The sequence below is a fragment of the Chiloscyllium plagiosum genome, chromosome 16, assembly GCF_004010195.1.
Source record: "Chiloscyllium plagiosum isolate BGI_BamShark_2017 chromosome 16, ASM401019v2, whole genome shotgun sequence".
NCBI lineage: Eukaryota > Metazoa > Chordata > Chondrichthyes > Orectolobiformes > Hemiscylliidae > Chiloscyllium > Chiloscyllium plagiosum.
The window spans coordinates 51,531,405-51,548,934 of NC_057725.1; the positions used below are offsets into that span (position 1 = coordinate 51,531,405).

Here is a 17,530-nt window from a genome sequence, read left to right on the forward strand (position 1 = left end):
GAATACGGGTTTTATTACATTTGATGTTAACACATTCCGAGCATGTAAGAGACTTAAATATACACTCTGGTTAGTTGTAGGTTAGATTAGTAGATAGTTGAGTTTTGTCTGTTTGTTTTTTTTTTTGGTTTTTTTTGTTGTTTTGGTTTTTTTTGTCAAATTTTGGCTATTGTATATTTGAGCTAATTGTATATCAATGTTTATATCTGAGAGTTTTGTTTATTTTTGTAAACTTGTAAAAATGTTAAATTTCTAATAAAAATATCTATTAAAAAAAATAAAAAAAAAAGAATGGGCATCCACAATGACCAGGACCATTGAGCACATGAAAAAACCAGCACAGTGGAAGTGTAACCGAGTCCAGTGTTAACCCAACCATTACCATGATGTGCCTGCGGTGGCAATTTTTGTCCTTGTTGGCAATCTGGGCACTATCCCATCAATGCAGCTACGTAGGAAACAAGTCCTGGCCACCAAACATAACTTGTTGCCAACATCTTCATTTTGGAAACCCCTGGATGATCCTGGTGGAGTTCAGCCAGTATCTGGTGGTGACCTTTACTGGGACAATTATTCTCACTCCCCATAATAATATGCCATCCACTATGGTGACAAGATTCTGAATCCACTGTTTATATTGATTATCCAGGGCTCCCTGATTGTCCCAGGTTAACAACCCCAATCAAGGATCTCAGTCAATAAGGTCTATTTGGTTCCAATCACTACTGGGTCAACCTCCCACCACACACACACACACACACACACAAATATGTGGAAATTTTGAATTTTTAATGGCAAAATGAGTTTCTTAGAAGAAGACTGTGGAGGTGAACTTCATGGCAGTCTGGAGAGAGTGTGTGCGAGAGCGAGACTGTGCAATGAAATATAACACCTAATGTACTAAAGGAAATTCAAACACACTGAACTGTGACCTCTTGTGACACAATGAAAATAAGAGGTTGACAATTTGTGTTCAACAGCAAGTCCCTTCTCTCTCTCTCTCTGTGTCTCTGTCTCTCACAGATACACACCCCCTCAACTCCCAAATGGCAGGTACATTTGTGCTTTTCTCTTTGAGGAATACAAGAATAGGAGTGAAAAGTCAATTGCAACTCTGCTGGAATATTCTAGTGTGACTAAACATTTTGACGTGTAGCAGCCTGTGTTTGAGCATTAGTGTGCTGTGAAGGTCACAATTTAAGAATACCCCCAGTCACTCGTGTATTGCAGGTGAAGGGACTCCCTAACCCTGAGTGCTGCAAACTAGTAAAAGAATAACAACAGAACTACAAAAGGACACTGTCTCACCTTGAATAGTGGAACTGAATCTTGGTCGAAAGGAATCAGCACTACAGAATATGCTACTGAGTAATTACTCTCAGCTGGATCCTCTGTAAGTCTCAATAAACATGCTTAGTATTGAGGTAGGCTTCACATCCAGATCTCACATCTAGCACATACTTTCAGCTGTTTAACCATGACAGCTACAAGAGCTGAACAGATTGGACAATACTCTGATCAACTTTCTGCTCTTATAGTGCAAAGCTAAGACCGAGGAACTAACTAGTGAGGAACAGATAAACATGTCCTAACTCCCATTGATTACACAGTTCTTTCCATTTGTTCATAAACATTTATTTTCCAGTCCTAATTACCTTAGAGAAGATCGTGGTGAACTTCTTTTTTGAACTGCTGGTACCCATAAGGTGTAAGTGCACCCATAATGCTATTTGGGAGGGAGTTGCAGGATTTTGACTCAGTGACATGAAAGAATGGTGAATGATTTGGAAGGGACCTTACAAGGGACGGTATTAGTGGTGTCCAATACGGCCCTTCTAACTGGTGGAGATTGCAGGTTTGGAAGACACTACATTGCATTCTTGTAAATGGTACATCATGCTGCCATGGTGTGTTGGTGATGAAGGAATGGAAATTTAAGTGGATATTCTGCCATTAAAATGGACTGTTTTGTCTTGCATAGTGTTGAGGTTCTTGAGTGTTTGAATTGTACCCATGCAGGCAGATGGAAAGTGTTCCATCATATTCCTGATTTAATCTTTGTAGATGGTGGATGGGCTTTGGAGAATCAAGATTGAGGACTCACTACATAACTTCCTACCTTGTAGCTGGGGTGTTTATGTTACTAGACCCCCTTTTGGTCAGTTGTGACCCTAGGATGTTGATAATGGTAGATTTAGTGATAGTAATGCTGTTCATTGTTTGGGGGGAGTGTTGGGGGCGGTGGGGGTGATAATTCGATTCTCTCATTGAAGATGGTCATTATCTGGCACTTTGTGTCACAAACATAACTTGCAGTTTATCATTTCCAGCCTGATTATTGCCCAAGTCTTGCTGAATGAGGACATGGACTGCTTCAATATCTGAGCAGTTAGGAAGGTGACTAAAAACTACTTAAAACTGGAAATATCTGCACTTTTGAAGAAGCAATTAAAGATAATAGGGGTAGGACACTCTCTTTTGAAGAGCTCCTGCAGTGATGCCCTGGGTTTGAGGCGATGGACCTCCAACAGCTAGCTATGTGCTAGCTATGACTTCAGCTCAGAGCAGCATTTTCTCTCTGACTCTTATGGGCTTTAATTTCATGCAGCTTCCTTGATGCTACACTCAGGCACATGTTGCTTTCATATCAAGGGCAGCCATTTTCACCTCACCTCTGGAATTCAACTCTGTGATTCATGTTGGATAAAAGTTGTTGCAGAGACTGGAGAGGATGATCCTGGCAGAACCCGAACTGAGCACTGGTGAACAGCATGTTTGAGTAATTGAAGCTGGACACTGTTTTGCTGACAATTACATTTTTATTTGCTCATGGCATATGAGTCACTGACTTGTTCAGCATTTATTACCTGACCCTAGTTGCCTTTGAGAGGGTGGTGTAAGCTCGCTTCTTGAACCGCTGCAGGCCATGTGCTGTAGGTTGACCCACAATGCGTTATGGAGAGAGTTCCAGGATTTTGATCTGAAGGAACCCAGTAGTTCCAAATTAGGTTGCTGAGTGACTTGGAGAGGAATTTTCAGGAGATTGCCATGTAGGGGCGGCATGGTGGTTCAGTGGTTAGCACTGCTGCCTCACAGCACTAGGGTCCCAGGTTCGATTCCAGCCTCGGGCGATGGCTGTGTGGAGTTTACACATTCTTCCCGTGTCTGCATGGGGTTCCTCTGGGTGCTCTGGTTTCCTCCCACAGTCCAAAGATATGCAGGTCAGGTGAAGTGGACATGCTAAATTGCCCATAGTGTTAGGTGCATTAGTCTGAGGGAAATGTGTCTGGGTGGGTTTCTCTTCGGAGGGTCGGAGTGGACTGGTTGGGCCGAAGGGCCTGTTTCCACGCTGTAGGGAATCTAATCTAATCTGCTGTCCTTATCCTTCTGGATGATGGTAGTTGTGGGTTTACAGCATGCTGTCCAAGGAGCCTTGGTGAATTTCAGTGCCGTATCTTAGAGATAGTACACACTGTTTGCTGCTACCACTGAGCTTCAGTAATGGATCGGGTGAATCTTTGAGGATATGCTACCAATCAAATGGGCTGCTTTGTCCTGGTGTCAAGCTTCTTCAGTGTTTTTGGAGCTCTACTTATCCAGGCAATAGAAGATTAGTCCATCACACTCCTGACTTATGCCTTGTAGATGATGGACAGGCTCTTGGGAATGAAGAGTTGAAAAATGTGGTGCTGAAAAAACACAGCAGGCCAGGCAGCATCCGAGGAGCAGGAGAATCGACGTTTCGGGCATAAGCCCTTCTTCATTCCTGAAGAAGGGCTTATGCCCGAAACATCGATTCTCTTGCTCTTCGGATGCTGTCTGGCCTGCTGTGTTTTTCCAGCACCACATTTTTCAACTTGGGAATGAAGAAGTGACTTACTCACCGCAGTATTATTAGCCTCTGACCTGCTCTTCTAGCTCTCTGGATCAACCCCTCCAGATGTTGCTAGTGGGAAATTCAGTGATGGTAATGTAATTGTCAAGGGATGGTGGTTGGATTGTCTGGAGATAGTTACTGCATGGCATTTGTGTGGCATGAATATTCCTTGCCACTTTCCAACCCAAGCCTGGATATTGTCGAGATCTTGCTGCATTTGGACATCAACTGCTCCAGGATCTGAGGAGTTATAAATGGTGCTGAACATTGTGCAATCTTTGGCCAACATCCCCACTCCTGACCTTATGATGGAAGGAAGTTCATTGATGAAGCAGTTGAAGATAGATGGACCTAGGACTCTACCTTGAGGAACTCCTGAATAAATTTTCTACAACTGAGACAACTGACCTCCAACAACCATAGCTGCCTTCCTTACTTCTAATAGCGGAGAGCTTTGATCTGATCAGTCGGTTGTGTGACGTTCTATCTATAACATGTTGCTTGCACTGTTTAACATGTTTGTAGTTTTCTGTTGTAGCTTCATTGGATCATTGTTAGATGTGCCTGATGTTGCTCCTTTAATGCTCTCCTACGCTCCTAATTGAACCATGCATGTTCCCCTTGTGAGGAATATACCACATGAAGTCATGGATTTACTCATCACAGTGTTGTGCTCCAGATAATTGGGAAGTTTGGCAGAAATTCTGCATTCAATGTCAAGGGAGGAGCCTGGAACTAACTCTGCTTCGAGCATTGTGCTGGGCTTCCAACTCATCCTCTTCCAGCAAGGAAATGGTGACCAGCTCCTGCAACATATTTGCAATCCCATCATAGTGCAGATTCTGATGGCCAATGTCTGAGCTCCCGTGGCAGTTGAAGCACAAGACCCTTCCCAGTATCAAGGTGTTGGTCAGACTGAGGTCACGCTTTTACACACTGCCTGTGCTGGGGGAGTTTATCGCAGAGTACAGAGTGGATCACATTTTGGGCAAATGGCTGGTTTGATGCTAAATTTCCATGCTCATTAAGAATGATTACTTGTTGGAGATGATGGAAGTTGCTGACCCCCTCTGGAACTGTATACAAGAAATAGTTAGCACCTTCAAGGGTTGAGGTGGGGTGGCAGTGACCAGGAAGTTTCTGTGGAAACATCATATCGGAAAGCAAGACGCATGTTGCTTTCAGAAAGATGTACGTGGATTGTGCTGTAAGAAAGTGGACTATCGGAAACGAAGTAACATCTTAAATTTTAAAACAAAAGTATAGATCAGGATGCGGCGATCGCATGAGAATTCTGGGTGAGCTGGCCTCCTCTTCTTTCTCCCTGAATGACAGCCAGGCTCTGTGTTTCCAAGTGACATGAGGGAAGCAGAAACCAGAGATATCTCCAGTGAGAAACAGGCACTCATCTGCTCTCTGTTACCAATGTTGCTTTTAGTTGACCCATGTATAATCTGATAGAAACAGTGCTGGGTAGACCAGTTGCCTCACAGCTAGCTAGAGAAATGGTTCCCAAACTATGGGTTGAGACGCCATTTGGAACTGCAATCACATCCTCCTGCAAGAACAACAAGGCCCAGGCAGTGTATTGCATGTCTGTTCATTGCTGTTGTCTTGGTCTCTCTCTCTCTCTCTCTCTGTCTCTGGACAGTCCTGCCTTATACCAACATTATACAGAAGGTTGATGCACGAGTCATTGATTATCTTCCTGTTTCTCTCATCTTTCTCTCACTGAATTTATCAACTGGATCGGATCTTGGCATGAGTGGCCTGGTCCCTGAGATATACGTTGTTCTGAAAACCATTTTTAAGAAGTTATATGCAGGGCATTCTCTAATTTGAGAGTTCCTGTTTCTTGGCCCCTTTTGGAATCCACTGTGCATTAAGATAGGAATCTGGATTAACAAACAGGTTGATTTGAAAAAAAAACTGGAGCCTGAGGAGGAGTCAATCTTTAATTGGGCAGACCGAAGGGGCTTGTGCAGGGAGTAGCTTTCCTTATTATTACATGAAGTTGTCTGTATGGAGATGGGCTTCCTGAAGAAGGGCTCATGCCCGAAACGTCGATTCTCCTGCTCCTTGGATGCTGCCTGACCTGCTGCGCTTTTCCAGCAACATATTTTCAGCTCTGATCTCCAGCATCTGCAGTCCTCACTGTATGGAGATGGTGTCAAATACAGAGATTCCCTCCTAGCCGTGTGAGTTAGTGAGAGGTTAGTATTGGGATAATGACTGTTTAGAGTGTGAGGTTGGGGCAGAGAAAGGTTTGACTAAATCTAAAGCTACGATCACAGGGTAACATGGAGAACTTCCTGAAACCTAAACAAGTATATAAAAGAATAACATTTGTTTTACAAAGTCCTTCATAATTACATTTTTAAATGAATATAGGTCAATGATTTGCAAACTTTAATGTTAAGAAACTGAATGTAACCATGTTGCTGTTTTTTTGTTGGCATCTGGGGTCATATTAATTATATAGAATCAAAATGGGTCACATTGGAAAATAGTTTGGGAAGCACTGCCAAAGTGGATTCTCACTACTTTATCTAGAGATTGGCTCAACACTCTTTCTGCCGGCCTTTCTCTATTATATGCAAAATACAATATATTTTGCTCACCATCTGTGGTCACTTTGGGTCAGATTGCCAATATGTGCCAACAGGGACCATTTCATTTATTTTATGCCGAATACTCAAGACTTTTAGTAATGGATTTATATTGTCAAGCCATTTCCGTGTAGGACCCTTACCAGGAATTGTTTCATCTTGTTGTGTTTAGCTGCATTTATATTCAGTCCCAAATATTGAAGGTCAATATTTTACCTACGCCTGACCCTATATTTTGTCAATTGAAAAAAGGCAGTGAGGGTTTTACGAGAAGTGCAGTAATGCAGATTCCCACAGCTTTAAACCAGTTGTTTTCTTCTGTCTCTCCCTACAGCTATGTACAGTGGCTTATCTATCAGCATCTTTTTTGCTCTCCTGGGAATCGTCTGTCTGATTGGAATTGCGAAAGAGTCAAAATACTTGCTCACTGTGGTAAGTAGCACATTGTTTGGAACATATTACATCAGAGGTTATTATTCAAGCAACAATTAGCAAATGAGTTTAAAGTCACTATCAGGCAATGTTACAATGAAATGGAAGGAGTACACTGTTACCCTGATTCCATTATTCATGGGTCACAATATATAATATAACGAAGTCCTGATATGGACAATCACATGTTTCCTCCATGTTAGACTAAGAATGGAAAGATCTATCTAATAAACACAAAATTATCAATTTATCACAAAATGAAACCCATTCAGTTAAGATACAGAATTAGGTAACACAATTTGTAATATTAAAATATAATGGTTTATTTCTTACACACTCTCTTCAGGTAAAAGAAAGTACAGATTTCTCTCTGTAGTCATTTACTTTAAAAATACTTTCTGGTTGTTCTTGGAGACATTAACAGAAGTATGAGGTGTATCATGTTCTGAGGTTTGTTGTTATGGTGTTCTCGCACATGTGGTCAATTTACTAACCATGCATGGTTGTCTCTGGGGTCTTGGCAGACATAGCTTGCTCAGCAGTTACTGTATTGATAAGCTTGTTTACTCTTTCAGAAGAACAATCCAGTTTAACCCTGATCTCACAATATTTTTTTCAGAAGCAGGAGACCCCAACTAGTTAGCCTTCCTCACAAGCATTTGAACGTAACTAGTCACTGATACTAGAAACACTATCCAAGCTGGTCACTGTTTAAACAGGCCCAGTAGGGGTCTACGGCAAAATAAATAATTAACATGTGATTTCCAAGAGTGCTCTGTTCAACAAAAATAGTTCAGTCTCCAAAAACCATTTGATTTTTTTCAAACCTGTCCCGATATCCACAGAATCTGAAACAATCCAATGCATGATTAGAATGCAAGACTAAGCGCCCATACCTGAAACCCAACCTTCCTCAAAGAAGACATGATGTGGGGATGCTGGTGCTAGAATGGAGTGGACAAAGTCAGAAGTCATATAATACCGGTTTATAGTCCACAGGCTTATTTAAAATCACAAGTTTACGGAGCACTACTCCTTCATCTGGTGAAGTGATTCTCTCTCCACCTTAATTAGTTCGTAGAGTTATTGATTACTTGCTACCTTGATTAGACCCTCGTCATGGGACTCTAGTACCTATTCATGTTATTCCAGCCATTTGGTTTGTCTCTTACATCATCTTATTTTTTATTAATTAAGGTTGAGAGATAATTACAAATAATCAGTTCATAGGTCATCCCTTCACTTGTTATTCTGCTGTTGACACTGATTTCACTTGATAAAGGAGCAGTGCTCTGAAAGGTTGTGATTTTAAATAAACCTATTGGACTATAACGTGGTGATGTATGACTCTGACTTATGCCCGAAACGTCGATTCTCCTTCTCCTTTGATGCTGCCTGACTTGCTGCGCTTTTCCAGCAACACATTTTTAAGCTCTGATCCCCAGCATCTGCAGTCCTCATTTTTTCCACAAAGAAGGCCAACTGTTCACAAAACAGAGACTTTGAAGAAAGCTAACCCAACAGGGACAAACCACCACAAGTGGATAAAAATTAATACCAAACCAAAAGTGTAATTAGTTAATCACATCCCTCTTCTCAGTACATTAATCGCCAGGATCTATATTCAAATTAACTTATCCAATTCCTAAATACATGTTTTCCAGCATTTGCCTAACTGATGAACAAAGCTTAAAAGTACCACTATATCCTATATATATATAACACCAAAAGAAAATTACATCTGTATTTGCGTTTTGTTTTGATTTTAAATTTTCTGATGTGAAAAGTTCAGCCAACCTGTATGCCACTTTCACCACATCCTTTCTAAACTTTGGTAAAGAAAATCAATATTAACTTAATGGAAATCAGAACCACATAGGGCAGCACAGTGGTTAGCACTGCTGCCTCACAGCGCCAGAGACCCAGGTTCAATTCCTGCCTTGGGCAATTGTCTGTGTGGAGTTTGCACATTCTCCCCGTGTCTGCGTGGGTGTCCTCCAGTTTCCTCCCACAGTCCAAAGATGTGCAGGTTAGGTGAATTGGCCATGCTAAATTGCCCGAAGTGTTAGGTGTTGGGGAATGGGTGGGTTGCTCTTCAGAGGGTCGGTGTGGACTTGTTGGGCTGAAGGGCCTGTTTCTACACTGTAAGTAATCTAATCATTACAGTTATTGCTGAGTTCAAATCACAGCCAAGTGAGCTGTAGCCTGCTGGAAAATACAGAGAGTGAACTTTATTTATTCTGAAAGTATTGTATATATTCCCTCATTATGAATAAAGCATTGGTGAAACATTGACAGAGATTTATATAAAAAGATTGAGAAACAAAAAGAAAATGTCTCTGGAAATATGGACTGTCACCTTATTGTGTAAGTTTTACTTTAATTCAATCATATACCACTAGGGAGCAGTAAAGGGCTGTTTTTCCTATTCATGCAAGTGCAAATGGAGAGCAGGAGTTTCTGTTCAGCTACATTAGTTTCTCCAGCACAGTTCACCCCAGATCAGCCAAACCAGAAAAAAAATGTTCAGGATAAATTGAATTTCCATGATGTTTTGTGGTAGTTTTAAAAAAAGTTATTTTAGAAACAAGCATTGCCTAAACATTGCGCATGCCCAGAATTGAAGTCATCACCATTGGGAGTTTCAGCTGACTGTATTCATTTGAAAGTATTTGAGACAGATTTAAAAATAAAATTGATTATTTTACATGCACAAACACAAATTGGTACCCTTTTAAAAAAATTTAGGACTTTTAATTGACTAAATAAAATAATTTCCTTCACAATGAATAATTCGTTTGTTAAAATGTTTGTACACAGATGATGAAATGGTTTGAATCATCAGAAATAAGACAATAATTCTGGATGTATAATTCCAATAATCAATTAATTAGGTTCAGTTTACAGTAGAACAACTTAACTTAGTTGCACATCAGGGACTGTGCTGGTTTAAGTGTACTGCTTTGAACTTTGTCAAACTTAGCCAACTTCAGTTTACAGAGAGATGCATATTTCAAAATCAATTGCAAAGCATTTGGGAATGTAAAGAAGCAGATGAGAACACTGCAATCAATCTGGCAGATTAAAGTTTAGAAAAATACCATACATCTAGCAAAATGCAAATGGAAAAATAGATGACTTTTTTATAACCTCCTCCTTATTTTTCCTACCCACTACCCACTATCCATTTTGTCTGCTCCTGAAGTTATTGACACTTGCTGGCTCCAATACATCTGCTTGTTAGTTCCACATCTTCTTCAGTATTTTCATGAAGCAGTTGAAATAAGCTGTATATGAAATTTCTTTTCTTCCAGTCCAGAGTTTGCGACCTCCTGAAGAACATTACATCTAATTCTAGTCACTTGAGAATCCTGAATTGTCAGTGCTCGATGTTTGGTAATCACGCTCAGTTGACCAGGTTCTTAACTCCGGAATATTATTCCTTTACTTTCCCTCTCTGTCTTACCGTCCTCCATTTAGGCACTAATTAAAACTGACCTCTTTGACCAAACTATTGACCACCCGACTGAGGCTCTAATGTTATGCACCGTTCCGTTCCTGGGAACAGAGGCATAAAATCTGGTATTACCATACTGTCATGGGTTTGTACATGCTTGGGGATGAAGTAGTGATGACCAACTCATCCCTAGGGTGATTGAGGTTCTTAAGTGACCAATTAATGGTAATTTAAGAGCCTCCTTTCACCATCACTGGAAAATTACCTATAGTAGGGGGCACCAGGACCCGGTATGTGATATGCTTGTTGCCAGCTGGAGAGCTGGATACTTCCTAAGATGCCCTATGATGAATCTTCAGTGTAGACTTGCCACCAATGCTGCTTCTTCACCATCCCACCACTATCTGCACCCCCCCCCCCCCCAACCTCCGCCCCACCACCATCCCCACCACACCAACAAATATGACTATTCCATCCTTCTGGTGAGGGTGAGTCAGTAGTCAGTTACATCAAGACAACTATTTCAACTATTTGCATTAATTTACTAACAGCAATTACAGACTTTGTTTTGGAATGGTTTCTGCTGCAATATGGAAAGGTAACATTTCAGAAGTTATTCATTTTAGATGGTATATAAAACTGTTTGGATTACACATTTTAAAAACCTGTGATGTAACATTTTCACTGATTCAAAACAAAGTTGCATGCGTCAGATCCAGTGTACAGGATATCCTGCATAAATCTGGTCAGATGCACATGCCCGGGAAAAATCCTGGACTGACTGTTAAGTGCAGACCCATGACATCTGTTCTTTGGGGCTCTCTGTACGCCTAACAGTGACCACTGCTTGTGGGTACACTCAAAGGTCAAGAGAGCTACTTGTTAGTTGATTGGCCACAGATCTCAGTGGTGTGACTTCCTCCCTGCTTAAGATGGAAGTCCAGCCCTGAGCTACCTGACAGCCTTACGGCCTTTAACTGATTGCAGATTTCCTGGTCAAGTGCTTCTCAGCAAAGGCTCCCTCAGTATAAAATTCTGACCTGAATCACTCTATGGCTAGGTGTCATATTTTGCTTTATAATGTTTCTGTGAAGTGCTTCTGGAGGCCTTATTATGTTAAAGGCTCTATATAAACAGAATTGTTGTTGAACATATATCATCTGCATTACTTATATTGCTTAAAATCTTGAATAACCAAATGAGGTCTTGCTTCAGCAATTTTTTTTCCCCAGATGAAAACATATCTTAATTTCATTCTGCAGCACGGAAATTGCTGGGTTAAGCCTAGGACTTAACGGAGGATCACTTGATGTGATTTTCTGAACACTCTAGTAAAGCCCTTATTTTACAGTTTCCTGGAATTGCATTAAAGCTTGCCTCTTAACATGCACATCAGGCAAAAATAAACAGAGTAGGTGCATCAATAATATGGCCCATCAACTCTGTACTGCAATAAAGATCCATTTAAAAAGCTGGAATAATGCAGACAGTCTAGAGCTTCTGTTTACTAAGCAGTATTGCCGAAACAGAGAGAAGCCTGGTTTACTGACCAGGTGATGCAAAAGGGGAGAGAGAGAATAAATGGAATTTACGTCTCCACATGGCCCCTTCACCAATACCATAGGTATCAGAGCATATAACTAAAAGTGTAAATGTGGTCACCAGAATTGATAGAAACAGACATATTCAAGATTTTAGGGAAAAAGATCTCAGACCTGAACAAGCCTGTTGTGCTGAGCCACTAATAGTATTCTATATAGCAAGTATCTCCCATTTTACATAATTTTTTTAAATTCCTAAAGGTTGAAAGAACCCAAACAGCTAGAGAGGCATGCTGAAATACAATACTAACATAACAAGAGTACTGAGAATGTTTGAATGGAGAGTTAGAGTACACAGTATAATAGAAAAATGGATGCACATGGAAACCTGTATACTCAACAATAATTATTAAATAGGCTTCACAGCAGCAATATATGCTCTATGTCACATAAGCTGTGCTCCAAGAATTTTAATGCTCCTAAACAATTATTTAGCTTGATGGACAAGGTGACTCTTAGCTGCAAAGAACTGGCCCAGTTTGATTTTAGACCCTAACATCTCTTTCAAGGACGCCTTATTGGAAATCATAGACTGGTCAATAATTTCTACCTCTGCTATATTGCACACTTTTTGCTTACAGGCAGAAACCATTCTTTGAGAACTGATTATATCAAATGCAAAGCACATTTCAAGATCAGGGAAAGAGCTGACTACCTCGATAGAACTAGATGAAATTTGATCCACACTGTCATTTATGATGGAGCATGCAGTCACTCCTGAACCAAGTGCCTTAGACCCATGGCAGTGGTCATGGGCACAGTGGGAGCAACTCTTCTGAGTAGTGTAAAGACTTTGAACTCCAAAGATAGAGGTGCTTTTTGTTTAAGTTCTACCAAATGCAACAACTGTGAACAGAAAACTTGGAAATGGGATGCCGAGACCTCAAAGCTGCCCAGAGTACCACAGGTCACAGGGCATATTGAGGACATTGCCAGTGGCAGTGAGGTGCCTCCAAGAGCAAGGTTTGAAGCAACCCTCTCTCAAATCAACACCATTTCTGGCTAATCCATTATCTCTACACAAGTGTCAAACAAAGTGTCATCAGAGTGCTGAATTCGACTCATTCAGATCCAGGAGAAAGTGAGGACTGCAGATGCTGGAGAGTCAAAACGTGTGGCGCTAGAAAAAGCACAGCAGGTCAGGCAGCATCCAAGGAGAAGGAAAGTCAACGTTTTGGGCATAAGCCCTTCATCAGCCCATTCATTCCAGGTTTATGCCTGAAATGTCAACTCTCCCACTTGTTCAGATCAAGATTGCAGGGAGGTCTGGGAGAATAAGATAGCCATCAGTATGAGTGAAATGTTGCAGATAATCATCGCATTTACTCTTTCCACAGGGAAAGTATTTCAAAGACATAAAATGATTAATGGCTAGTATCACACAGAGCGAACTGGCCCAAACCACAAGTGGCATTGAGGAACTGTGCTGGAGTTTGTGGTTGTAGGTGTTTTTTTTGAGTAAGTTATTTGTCATAATTGTTGGCAGCTTTAAAAAATGCCATTGCTGTGGTACTTGTTAGCAGGTATCTTGGTTTTCTGCTGAGTATATGAGTACACAGAACCACATTCATTATGAAATGGTTACTTGCTCATTATCATTCTCACTGTCTTCCTCTGCTGTGACTTTGCTATCCTAATTTTGGGCTTCATGATGAGAAAAATGATGGAATTATTTATGAAACCATGTACAACAATTGTTTGATAGTTACAAAGTAATGCTTTAATATCCCAAACGAAAGTTCAAAAGCCATTCCAGGTGTTACAAATGTTACGACATGGGATAAACTCCGCTGCTAATTTAAAACCAGCAATACAGAAAAGATTTATCCTGTGCAGTAATCTGTGAAAATTCAAGAGACCAAGAACTACTTTAAGAAATAAAATTGCTAATTTTTACTTTAAGTATAACAGAGAATGATAAACTAACAACTACTTACAACTCCTTCCTCTAACCTATCTTTTACCTTCCGTTTCTACAATACTAGTCCAATAAAACCCCCAATTAAAATTTACAAAACAAAACTTCTTACCTCAAAACCAGGCAGCTTTCGGTTCTTCTCTGTATTCCTGTCTTCTTTTCTTCTACTTGGGGATTCTGCTTAACAGGTTACTGATCGATAAAGGTATCTTTAAGAGAACTATTTTTTTGCGGAATTTTTACATGCTGGTGGCTTGACAGTTCTCCTCTCAACTGTTCAGTTTTCCCCGGTCTTATACCCCCAAAACATTGGATTGTGTCATTGGCTTTTAAGATTGTCAGTATACTAAATTCAAACTTGATTGGGATTTGGTATTTTCGGGGTATAATTTTAAACTGATTGGCTGAATTCAAGTTTGTTTTTGTCTCATAGCAACTCAGCCAGTTCTATCTGTTCTGAACCAAATGTTACTTTAATAAATTCTCCAGCACTCGGTGTGCTTGCCAAGTCCTTCACTCTCTTAAAGGCACAGTACACTTCTGCACCTTCATAACACAAGAGCATTTTTCTTCAATTTATTTTGGCACTCGAATGTCATAAGTTAAGGCTGTAGAGGGTAGCACAGACCGTTCGTCCCACCCTTGTACTCTTCGTTCCTCTTGAAATAAAAGTGGCATAATTGATTGGCTTAAATTTGGGAAGTCAGTCAGCTTTTAGGAAATAGACTTTAGTCCATATTGATCTCAATTGCTGATCAAATTAACTGAATAAATAATAACATTTTAACTTAATTCACTGGTATTATGAGGTTTGAATTATAATACCATTAATGGGCCTATGGACTCCAGAAAGGCCAGGAGGTCTACAGCAGTCTACTGTAGTTTGGTCAGTTATTGAAACAATCAAGTTCATTGAATGGTGAACTTGTGACCTCAATATCTGTAGATGTTAAAGTAGTCAACCCTTGGTGATCACTTCATAGAATAGTTGATAACACATTACATGTGTATTTTATTAGCATTAATGTGTTTTCAGTAGAAACCTATTCAGTGCTAGCCATAGTAAGTTTAAATATTTTCAGCACAACAGTACATCAAAGTTGCTTCCTTTTAAACAGCAATTTGTTTACATTCAATAAACATGCTGTAGTTCAGGGATCTATTATATTCCCAATATTTACTGCTTTCCAAAAACAATGCACCCCACCCTCATAGTAATTTTCAGACTTATATCTTTAATATGCTGATGAAAATTTCTTCAACCTCTGCAAACTGGAGTCCTAAGGTATGTTTAGGACCTGATGCAATTTTTATTTGTGTCACCCACTGCAGAACATTTTCAATAAAACCTAATAGGATTGGTTTTAGTGACTATTTGAAAGAAATTCGCTAAGGGGCACTCCATTTAGAAGAATAGCATTTTATGTTTTGGTGATTTCCACAAAAGTTTGCCTTGAAGATTGATATTTTTTTCATGTTAGATACTCTCCAATAAACATACAGTTTTCAGATGGATGCCCACTTTACTACTTAAAATTGTTAATGATGAACAAAAGGAAAAGGTTCTGCAGCAAGTAACGCTTTCGCAAAGAGCAACAGTCAGGTCTTTTATAAAGTAACAGATGTGGGGATGTTCAATGATCTTACTGGTCCCAAAGGGACTATAGGGTCAGGCTACAGTTCCTGGTTCTGCCTTGAGGATTTTAAGGATAAGTTTAAGACATGAAGAAACTGTGGTTTTCCAGGCTGTTGGAGACCATCTCAATCACCTTCAATAACACATTCCTCTTTTGTGGCAATCAAAGTCACAAAAGGTCTTAACATTTTTACTTCAGAATCCTTCCAGACCTATTTCCTGCATTATTTCAAAACATGTTGACACAGGCTTCCTCTTTGTTGGAGTTCATGTTGCAGAGACATGCTGAGCTAGCTTTAGCATCAGAAGTTAGAAGATTCATTAACTTCAAATCCGTGAGATTTTTTCTGATTGGAAACTTTTTCACGAGATTTCCTCTTGTTTCATCCATGGCCATATTTATACCTAAGTACTGTATTACTACAGAATTTGACTACATAATTGCAAGTTGTGGACAAATCCTCCATTAATATGTCCAATAAAAATGTTAACAAAATTACAAGTAGCTTTAAAGATAATTTGACTTAATGGCAATTAAAATGATAGAGGAAGAACATCATTAAATGGTCATGTAAGATGTTGGAAGATCAAACTGATCAAGAACTGGAAACATCCATAACACTTATGGCTATGTATGCACAGTTTTACAAGATGGTTCTGCCTTAAAACGAGATTTTAATTTGAGGTCAAATGGAGAATTGAAGAGAAACATATTAATTGAGTTCTGCCCATCAACATGCCTGTGTGGTCTAGTTATCACAGGGCTTGGGCATCCATGACAAGTGCCATTGAAATGCATACACCAGGTTTAACAGCCTACTCACACACAGACTGTGAACTGCACAATCTTTAGAGTATTGTCTACCAATACACTGACTGTGAACTGTACTGCTTACTCAAACATACACATTGTCTACACACACATAGAATGTGTACTCCTTTTACCTAAAGATGTACAGACTGTGAAGTGTACTGCCTACATGTCCATAGACTGTGAACTATATTGCCTTCCATGATAGCCCGTGAACTCTATTTTCCATACACACATTGACTGTGAGGTCCATTGCCTACTCATAGGTCGACTGAATTGTACTGCCTGTCCACACAGACTATGAACTGTTCAATCCTGTGAATACTGCTTCACAATATGTTAACTGTGTTGTCCTCACACATGTAAACTGTGAACTGACTGCGTAGCCTGTGAACTGTACTGTATACCCAACTACAGACAGTACGTCAGCAGATTGCCAGGTGATTTGATGGAAACATACAAGTATTTGAAGGCATTTGTCACATAGACATTGTAGAAGATGGGAGTACAGTCTGAGGATAATGTGTTGATCATTTGGGTTTGAAATAAGAAGGTCATTGTTCATTTAAAAGATTGCGAATCTTTCAAACTGCTTGGGGAAGTGGAGGACGCAGGTACAGTTACAACATTTAAAAGACTTGGATAAGTACATGAATTGAAAAGGTTTAGAGGGATATGGGCCAAATGCAGACAGGTGGGAGTAGATTTGATTGGGAACATAGTTAGCGTGGAATAGGTGGACCAAAGGATCTGTTCCTGTGCTGTATGACTCTATAATTGTCTAACCTAGGGTGTTGTGGATTCATCTTTCAAAATATTTCAAGCTGAGGTAGACAGCTTTCTGATCCGTTACAGAGAATCAAGAGATGTTGACAATGGCTATGACAGTGGACTTGAGGCAGAAGATAAAACACTTTTATTGATTGGCAAAGGAGCTGTATGGTTTACTCTTGCTCCTTTTTCTTATTTCCTTATGTTTTGAATGTTCTGCCACTCACAGAAAGACATCCAGACATACTTACATACAGACCATGATTCTAAGGTTTTATTTGTTTTTGGAATTTGAGCATGACCATTTCTTGTTCATCCCCAATTGTCTTTGAGATCCAGAATGTGCTGTCTACTCATACAGAGAGCAGAAACTGTTGCTCTCACTGCTTAGAGAGGTAAGGGCATATAATGAAGATGT

The 17,530-nt window shown here is 39.9% G+C and overlaps 1 long non-coding RNA gene across 1 annotated transcript in view; it reads left to right on the plus strand.

Annotated features, from left to right (window-relative positions):
- The window catches only part of LOC122557903, a 54,229-nt gene that overhangs the window by 17,106 nt on the left and 19,593 nt on the right, over nt 1-17,530 (plus strand). Inside the window, exon 3 of the long non-coding RNA XR_006313970.1 lies at nt 6,821-6,918. This is a non-coding gene — a long non-coding RNA (uncharacterized LOC122557903). The remainder of the gene's footprint in view (nt 1-6,820; nt 6,919-17,530) is intronic.